This window comes from Herpailurus yagouaroundi, unplaced genomic scaffold (assembly GCF_014898765.1).
Source record: "Herpailurus yagouaroundi ecotype Mexico unplaced genomic scaffold, PumYag 28, whole genome shotgun sequence".
Classification (NCBI taxonomy): domain Eukaryota; kingdom Metazoa; phylum Chordata; class Mammalia; order Carnivora; family Felidae; genus Herpailurus; species Herpailurus yagouaroundi.
The window spans coordinates 93,478,235-93,488,497 of NW_024412376.1; positions in this window are offsets into that span (position 1 = coordinate 93,478,235).

Genomic DNA, 10,263 nt, shown 5'->3' on the forward strand with positions numbered 1-10,263 from the left:
GAGAGAGAGAGAGAGATCCCAAGCAGGGGAGGGTTGGAGAGAGAGGAAAAGAGAACCCCAAGCAGGAGTCCAGTGCAGAGCTTGATCCTGTGAACTGTGAGATCACAACCTGAGCTGAGATCAAGAGTTGGACACTTCACCAACTGAGACACCCAGACACCCCTAAACTAGGAAGATATTTTCTAGGGCTGAAATGAGGAGAGCTGAGAAGGCAAAGACAGTAAGTCCTGGAAGCAGAGAAGAGAGGTCTTAGTGTCATGAAATGCCACCAGTAAATTACCAAGTGCCCAGTGAGAAATGTGGGCAAAGGCATTTTGCAGGTGGTACCAAATATAGCCCCCAAAACTGCCTGTACCCCAAGATCAGCCTAGAAGTGCAACACAAATTTGCCCTTTACAGAGCCTTTGACCAAGCTCTTTCACCTGCCTTGACTGCCCTTCACTCTATTTGACTGTCTATATCCTACTCCTCTTCCAGATCCTGAGAACCCACTAAGCCTTTCTCTTCACCTCATGCCCTTGTCTCTGATTGCTCTATTGAACGCTCCCCAATTCTATCCACATCATTCATCCAGCACTTTATCCTACCGCTTTCTAGCCTGCCATCCTTTGCCTTGTATTATTTAACTTTTCATTTGTTCATTTATTAATTTGAATTAAATTACAAATTCTTTGAGTTAAGGACAAAGTATTACATTCTTACTTTCTTATAGTAGTACCCAAGAAAAATTTATAGAAATAATATATAATGAAAAAATGTCAAAGATATCCTAGGAAGAAAAATCACACTATTCTAGCTACTAAATCAATCTTGAAATACCTATAAAACAGAATTTTGTGGTGTAAATACAATCACATTAGGGTTTCATACATAGAAATACAATATTACAGAACCTTATCTAGAGACACAGGGTGGAGTACTGGGAATTTTTAATGTAGTGAAAGTATTCTGTATGAAACTATAATGGCAGACACATGACATTATGCATTTGTGAAAACCTGTAGAGCTGTACAACATAAAGTATTAACCTTAGTTAATAATTGTATCAATATTGATTCATGAATTGTAACAAAGGTGCCACACTAATGGGAATGTTAATAATGGTGAGACTCTGTGTGTGTGTGTGTGTGTGTATACATGGGTGTGTAGGGGTAAAGTATATGAGAACTCTATACTTTTTGCTCAGTTTTTCTGTAAGCTTAAAAATACTTTAAAAGGTAAAGTCTATACTAGAAAATTAAAAAAAATATGATAAACGGAATCACTCTTTTATAGAAGTATGTCATCCCAAGAATATATAAAATCCCACCAATTTTTTTTAAAGCAGCATGATTTGAAAATTTCTTATCCTGATTTTTTTTTCCATTTTTCGATACTCGCCCTTCTCTTTATACTGAAAGAGGTCTTTTATTACAAAAAACAAGATAGCAGCAGCTGTTCACTTATGGCTAGCCAGATGTGTACTACAGCCAGATCATCATATCTTATTTCTACTTAAAAATCATGCCTATTACCTGCTAATTGCCATGTATTGATTTACTTAAGCATCCATGGTTGCTGTATGAGAAAGATAACACTTGGCTCTAGGGGGCCTGGAAATTCTTTACACTGTCAGTGACCTTGACTGAAAGGGTAATTAATCTGAACCTCCGGATGGAATTAAGAGTCTTAGACCTTTCATTCTTTATGAAAAGCTTCATCGTTAGTGATGTGAGCACACAGTTCTATTTACTGAGAAAACATCTTATATTAACTTATCTCCTTCTCTTTTATGATCAGCCACCAGAATTACAGGTTTTCTACCTCCAGGGAAGAGAAGGGGAGACAAAAAGGATCTAATATATTCCAAGGAATTTGCTTTTTCTATGGTTCTGTGTCCATTCACCCACTGAATAGCCCCATGGCAATGGCCAAGCCAGTTCCTGCATAGTTTTTTCACATGAAATTCTGCACGATGAAGTAATAAAAGTTTGCACTTACATGAGATTACAATGAAATAATAATTCTAAATATTTTCAAACTATGTTATAAACCTGGGTGAGTTTTGTTTGTTTTTGCTGATATAGAACCACCTGAGAGTCAAAATATGTCTAGATTATAGATATAATCCCTCACTTTTTATTCTTCATTTGTTTCTTGACTTTTTGGAAGAGAGGACATGTAAAAGATGTCAGACACTGTGACATAAATGTGAAAAACATTTCAAAGTAATAAAAATCAGATAACATTTCTAAATTTTATAAAAAGGTAGAGATGTTTTTAGATGTTTAGAGATGTTCTTTAAAGTTTATTTATTTATTTATTTATTTACTTACTTCTCTTTGAGAGAGAGAGATAGAAGCAACTGGGGGAGGGAGAGAGAGACAGAATCCCAAGCAGCCTCCACTCTGTTAGTGCGGAGCCTGATACAGGGCTCCAACTCATGAACCATGAGATCATGACCTGAGCCAAATGAAGAGTCAGATGCTTAAGGGAATGAGCCACCCAGGGGCCCCAAGGTGTATGTTCTTTAATATGTTCTATTGATTGTGTGTTGTCAATGCCAAATTGGAAAATGCAAACAATATAGTTCTTTAATGTTTATTTATTTTTGAGAGAGAGAGAGAGAGAGAGAGAGAGAGACAGAGCATGAGTGGGGAGGGGCAGAGAGAGAGGGAGACACAGGATCTGGGGCAGGCTCCAGGCTCTGCGCTGTCAGCACAGAGCCTGACGTGGGGCTCGAACTCACAAACAAGAAGATCATGACCTGAGCCGAACTTGGATGCTTAACCCACTGAGCCACCCAGGGACCCCCAAAAATTAAAAAAAAAATTTGGATATGCTTTTCGTTTGAATAATACCTGTAAATCACCAAATGGCATTTGTTTTCAATATAAAATTACTGGTCGCAATCGATTCAAAGCAGGCAAAGAAAGTATAGGGAACATCATGATGTGTTACCCAGCAGGAAACGTCTTGGCTTCCAGATCCTCTCAGGAAATGAGTTTCAGTCAAACTCAAGTGCATTTCTAGTCATATTCTTCACTGATCAGCAAACCAGCAAGCTAACTGAAGATTCCCTGGCTTTTAGAATTCTGAAATAAGCCATCTTCCTCCCTTTATGAGCACGTGAAGCTGATACTTCACTTTCTGTATCAAGTGCCACTTCTAGAACTGCTCTCATTTTTCTTCCTCTTTTTGTTTTATTTCCCTCAGAGCTTCCACCAGGGTGCATATTTGCCTGTGTATATGTGTCTCTATCATTTTTCTCTTCAGTAAAAGTAAATAGCTACCAGTGGCTAGCAGGGCTAATTTACTATGGAATAGCATAACATATTCTGCACCTGTAAGAACACACTGACATTTATGTGGAATTGCCTGACTGAACAGTGAGCAACAAATAGAGAATAAGGTTGTGGGGAGTGGGTGAGGAAGCAGTAGGCTCCCTCCAGTCATTGCAGTGTTTGAATGAAGCACAGTGTTAGCAGGGTAGAATGAAGGGTCCCTTTGAATGTGGCATACATGAGCTGATAGCTGCAGAGCATCACGAGTCATGCCTTTTCCATCTGTGGTTCCTTTAAGTGAGAGGAGTGATGGAGAAAGGGAAGGGTGGAGCTTGGAGGAGGACAAAAGAGTAAAGACACAATGAATTAGGCAGCCCTCAAAGGAGGCCTCTGCTGTTGGTCTGAGTCCCTCAGGTTTCAGCGTGCAGAGCTTTGATTGGCTTTCTCTCCAGAGATGGCTGGTAGGAAAGAAGAGTAAATGTCTGTGCAGAGAAGCACAAGCAGTCTAGGCAGAGTCCTTCTTCTCCCCCAAACCTGGAGTTTTTAATATCACTCAAAACTGACTACTGAACTTACCTTCTTTACCATACCATATTAAAGGGGTATAATCACTAATATTAACAGGTTTTTTTAATGTTTACTTATTTTTGAGAGAGTATTCTCATGAGAGTGGGATAAGGGCAGAAAGGGAGGGAGACAGAAGATCTGAAGTGGGCTCTGCACTGACAGCACAAAGCCCGATGCTGGGCGCAAACCCACAAACCGCAACATCGTGACCTAAACAGAAGTTGGATGCTTAACTGACTGAGCCACCCAAGCACCCCGCAATGGAATGTTTAAAAATATTTTATTTTATTTTAGAGATAGAGAGAGAGTGAGTATGAGTGGGGGAGGGGCCAAGGGGGAAAGAGTGAGAGTGAGAGAGAGAGAGAGAGGCAGAGAGAGAGAGAATCCCAAGCAGGCTCCATACTCAGCATGGAGCCCAACATGGGGCTTGATCTTACGACCCCAAGATCATGACCTGAGCCAAAATCAAGAGTTGGGTGCTCAACTAACTGAGCCACCCAGGCGCCCCTAATACTGACAGAATTTTGAAATAAGTTTGAAAATTACAAATTCAATTAAATCCCTGGTTGACACATACTTTAGGTGGGTCAGATTAGAGGACAGAGAAAATCCCTTAGAACAAGTGAATAGATGACTTAGGCTACAATGAAGTGCCCAGAATATGTTAGCAAGTAACATACCATTCTACTAAATAGTTTTTATACCCATAGGATAGTTAAATCACATGTAAAAATTATAGAAGTCTTTAAACTATTTAAACATTTTTTTAAATTATTCTGAGAGAGAGTGAGTGGGGGAGGGGCAGAGAGAGAAGGAGAGATAGAATCCTGAGCAGACTCCAAACTGTCAGTGCAGAATCTGTTGGGGAGTGTCTCACCATAACCTGTAAAATCCTAACAGCAATATGAATTGGCAGAAAGTTATTTATTTTAATTTGAAAATGTCAACATAACTATGGGAATAAATAAACATGTATTATGGTATCAAACATTATACTCACCTCCCAGAAAGTAGGTTGGTACTATGATAGCATGAACTTTGGCATCTGATAGAAAATTTTACTCCCCCTCCAGCACTTATTAACTCTGTGGCCTTTGGCAGGCTATTTAAATTCTCTCCACTTCTTCATTTCCAAAATTGGGGGTAGTGGTAATGATAGTTACCACATAAAATTATTAGGATTAAATGCAGCTAATGTTTCCTGACAAAGTCATTGGTAGATGGTAGTTCTTACCAGTCATAAATAAGCTGGTTATAATGTAAATTGATCAATGTCTCTTTAAACATCCCCCAAAAGTTTGCTTTTTCAAAAAGAAAATGTATTTTGATGTCTCTAGCCATCAATTCTGGTATCTTATTTCCATTCCTCCTTCTTGACATTTTCGTGAACTTGAGATGCTTTTCAAAGGTGTGATAATATAACAAAGAGGCTAGCATCCCAAATGACTTCATTCCTTTCTCCTAAGAAAAAGGGTTTTATTGGAAATAACATGTATTCTAGAAGATGACAATTGTGTGATATTCTCCAACCTTTTAGATCCAAATTATAGCTTTATTTCCTTGACTACCTGAACTACTTAGGATTATTGCAAGGGGAAGATAGCAGAGAAGTTGCACATTATCAATTTTACTCCTGACACTTTGTGTAGTATTTCCTTCTTAGGCAATGTGGCTTCTGAGCTCATATCTGGAAATTTCCAAGTGATACAGTTATTGCCCCCTCTGTCTAAGTTGTATTCTGCCAAATGAATTAAATAAAAGGCTTTAGACCCTTAATGACTTTAACCTCTGCTGACTAAGATTGCATTAGGTAGCCCCATAGCCCTCATAGTTCACAGAATTTTATAGTTCATAGGACCAGAAAAGACCTTAGTTCTAACACTGTGGACAAGGAGACTTGATTCTACATTTCCTTATGGTCCCACATATAGTGTAAATGGCAGAGAAGAGTGAAACCCAGATCTTCATATTCCTTGTCCAGAGTTCTTTGCTTTCATTATGACTGTGATGCCATTTCATCTAGATGGATAGATTATACATAAATTTCATTTTCTGGGTGAGTGTTCTTGTTCACTGATATGGAAAATTGAACAATTGATTTTTATTAAGAGAAGTTTATGGTAGCTTTGCCATTGATGACCATGGTGAACTTTGGGATGCTGATGATATTTTATTGCTTCTAATAACTGGCAACAAAGGAAGACAAAACCCACATCTATTGTGAGAAGAAGAAAAACTAAGAATTCATGTATTTCATTACTAAAAGTGTTATTGCCTCCTGGAAAGAAAGATGAATTAGAAGTTTGAGAAGCTGGTTACCATTTCAAATTCACTCTCAGAGTATCTACAAAACCTAACAACTTCTGAAATACTTGTTCAGAGTTTTTAAATTATCTTCAACATTTCCCTGACCCATTGGTAAATAATGAAAATAAATGTATTAGAGCTATTACAATAAAATGAATAATGGTATTTGCAATATTTGAATCAAGCAGATCTTTTGTTAACTTGTAAATACACTTTCTTTTTACTCAATGTTCTTACTCCCTTTTGTTCCTGGGCTACAGCCTCCTCCTGGGTCTCCTCTTAGTGATTGACACTGTGTGAGGTAGGCTAGAATTCCTATTGGCACGTTGATGTACTTAAGCTCAATTATTTAAACATATCTGTGTGGCCTACAGTCTAATATACGGGCACACTCCAGCATATACTAATTGTTTTTGCAGGGTAGAATAAAAATTCTATGTAGGCTGGCTAAAGCTTTCTCCCACCAGAGGAAAGCTTTCAGATCTTGTCTTAATAATTTTTTTTTAATTTTAGAGAGAGAGCACAAGTGCACAACTGGGTGAGAGGGGTGGAGGGAAGGAGAGGGGGAGAGGGAGAGAGAGAGAGAGGGAGAGAGAGAGAGAGAAAGAGAATCACAAACAAGCTCCACGTTCAGGGCAGAGCCCAATATGGGACCCGATCCCACAAACCCATGATCATGAGCTGAGCCGAAATCAAGAGTCAGTTGTTCAACCAACTGAGCCATGCAGGCGCCCCAATAATGTTGTCTTTTTTAATTATATCTATAAGCCTCTGGCCCTTAATGGAAAATTTACATAAACCATAAACATTATTAAAAAGTGCAATTGCACCAGATTATGGAGTTGTTCCTTCTCACTCCTGACCATACCTGAGAAGATCTCTAACATCTGGAGGATTTCAGTCCCATCAGCCTCAAAGGATGTAGGTTATCACAGTTGTTCAATACCTAACTTAAAAAAAAAAAAAAAAAATCTAGGGGCGCCTGGGTGGCGCAGTCGGTTAAGCGTCCGACTTCAGCCAGGTCACGATCTCGCGGTCCGTGGGTTCGGGCCCCGCGTCGGGCTCTGGGCTGATGGCTCAGAGCCTGGAGCCTGTTTCCGATTCTGTGTCCCCCTCTCTCTCTGCCCCTCCCCCGTTCATGCTCTGTCTCTCTCTGTCCCAAAAATAAATAAACGTTGAAAAAAATTAAAAAAAAATAAATAAATAAATAAATAAATAAAAATCTAATTAATCAGCTGTACTGAAGGAGACCTTAATAGCTGGGAAATGGGACATCTGGCTAACATCAGAGTTATATATTATTACAGCTTGCTCTTGCTGATGTTGGAAAAATCCTATTCTTTACCCCCTAAACCGTGAAAGTATCAGCTATTCCATTTTTGATTCCTAAGGAACAGATGTAGGGACAGGGCTTTCCCTTGGTTCCTACGGTACACATTTCTGGCATGAAAAAATCCTTTCTTGGTCCCTTTCCTACTCTGTATATGTATATACATGGGTCATTGAAGGCATAGAAAAATTAAATTGAAAACTTTTGAATAGCTTTTTTTTGGTGCAAGGCTATACTCTAAGTTCTATGAGGAAACGTAAATATTTAAATGGTCCATGTGCATAATTCATATTTACTACAAAAATCTGGTGAATGAGATACCATTTTACCTTGAGTCTTAAACTTATATTAAAATTGAGATATTCTATAGAAGTAGAATATTTTATTAAAAAAAATAAGGTTGACCAATAACAAAAAACTAAGATTGTCTTTGAAGGGAAGAATGTTAAAGTGGTTCTCTAAAGAGAGTTTACATTTAATAACTTCAATTATTTCTCATTTCCAGTATATGGAAGCCACACATGCAGGTTTTGTGATTCACACCTGGCTAGATGTAAAGACAGTGAGAGATTTACCTACAGAAGTATCACTGTATTTCTACAAACATTTGAAAGGTTCCTTCTGAAGACGAACGTAGAAGATTTTTCTCCAAATTCTGGAAGCATTTCCTATGAATACCAAGTCTTAAGCATCCATTTAGGCAAAATTTATATGATATTGAGAGCATGATAAATGTCAATGCCCAGGAGTCATTATATTTGTGGTTTTGCTCCCTCCTCCTACCTTTTGATAATAAGTACATTATGCTTTTCTTATTCCTCTTAACTGCCCCTTTCTAATCAGTAATTATTTACTAGTTTTTAAGAATTCTCTCAGAATTCACAGAAATGCAAAGAGTTTCTGTAAATAGTAGTTGTTTCAATAAAAATTAAAAATCTAGCTTCCTTAATTTTACTGCAGTAGACTGATTTCCATACTTCTAACTTCAAGAGAATACATCATTCCATTTTGAGGGACTTATTTAGCTAACGTTTTTAATGTTTTTTCCATAATTAGTTAATAAATAAGTTATTCAAAATATGCATTATTTGCTACTACTTCCCTCCTGCACAAAATAAGTGACTACATACTTTACTACATGCAGGGATCTTGACTCTCTAATTAAGGTCCTCAGTGGTCATGGATTTCATCCTAATGAAAGTTGTTTCTCTTTTAGTTAATATCACTTCCTATTATAGGATCTGGTCCATTGACTGGTGATTGCATATGACTTAGGCCTTTTGGCCTTCATAATGCTTATGATGATTTTGTAGAAGGAGAGTGGTGGACAGGAAGATAGAACAAATTATACTATATCCAAGTATCTAAGTCTTGGTTCTACCATTAAATAGTAAACTATTATAACCATTCTTAACTTCAATTATTTAATTCATAAATAATAGCAATAGCAACACTTTGTCATATTTTTTAAGAGGACTATTTTATAAAATAAGTAAGATGTGTATATAAAAATATTATTAGTTTTTATTGTTTATTTATTTTTGAGAGAGAGGCAGAGCACGAGCAGGGGAGGGGCAGAGAGAGAGGGAGACTCAGAATCCTAAGCAGGCTCCAGGATCTGAACTGTCAGCACAGAACCCGAAGTGGGGCTCAAACCCATGAACTATGAGATCATGACCTGAGCTGAAGTTGGATGCTCAACCGACTGAGCCACCCAGGCACCCCAAAAATATTTTTAAATTGTTAAAAGACATATAAAGTAGGTTCATCATTCTATATTTCTGTAAGAAATTTAGTACATATAGACTAAACATTCATATCTTATAGAAAAGTTAGGTCTTAAAATTATGAAATTAGATATATTAATACAGGTTAGACTATGTTATGCTGCATAATAAACTCAAAATCACAGTAGCTGAAAACAAAGGCTTATTTGTCTTTCAAAGTACATGTCCTTTGAGTTTGTCTGGGAGATCCAGAGCAGAGAAGCCACCTTCTGAAACATTGTATTACCGTGTCAAAAGGAAAGTGGACAACAGAGGGCCTTTTATGCTGTGACATAAAAGTGGCACACATTATTTCCATTCAGGCACATAGTTCACTAAACTATTAGGGCCACAGGAAATGCTATCCTGTAAGGGGCCTAGATGGTGGAGAGCAGGAAATATTTACCTCTAATGAAGATCTTAGATCCCCAATTTGCAGAACCTAATCCCACCTCCTTCTTCTGGGTACTCTACCCTTCAGCGATTTAACCTGTATATCATTTTTTAACAAATTTAAATATTTGTTAATAGAATTTGGCATTGTAATAATGCACATACACACATACAGGATTAGAGAAGATTAAGATACTTCATTTCCCAAAAGACGTCTCTGTTTTAACAAATGGTTCTTAAAAGGCAACAACAACAAAATCATCAGAAATCCATTAATGAATCCTTACTCTCTATTTCTACTTTTCAGAACCTTGGAATTTCATTTGCTACTCCTAAAAGAGAAATTTTTAAGCAAGTGAGCCTCCCTTTCACAGTTCAGGTCACAGAAAAACAGTTTGGCCTCTTTCATGAAACATAAAGTTGGAATAGAGGTACTTAATTCCCATCATCATTTAGCAGGATAAGTGTAGCCCTGCTCCATGGATTTGGGACGTGGTGAAGGTACCACGTAAAAGGTAAGGCCGAGGTAAAGTCAATGGATGCTTCCTTGGGAAAGAAAGAGTGGTGGAAGTAGGTGAACAGCATGCCTAGTTTCTCATTTCAAACTCCTAATTAAAATAAATCACTGCTTCCCCAG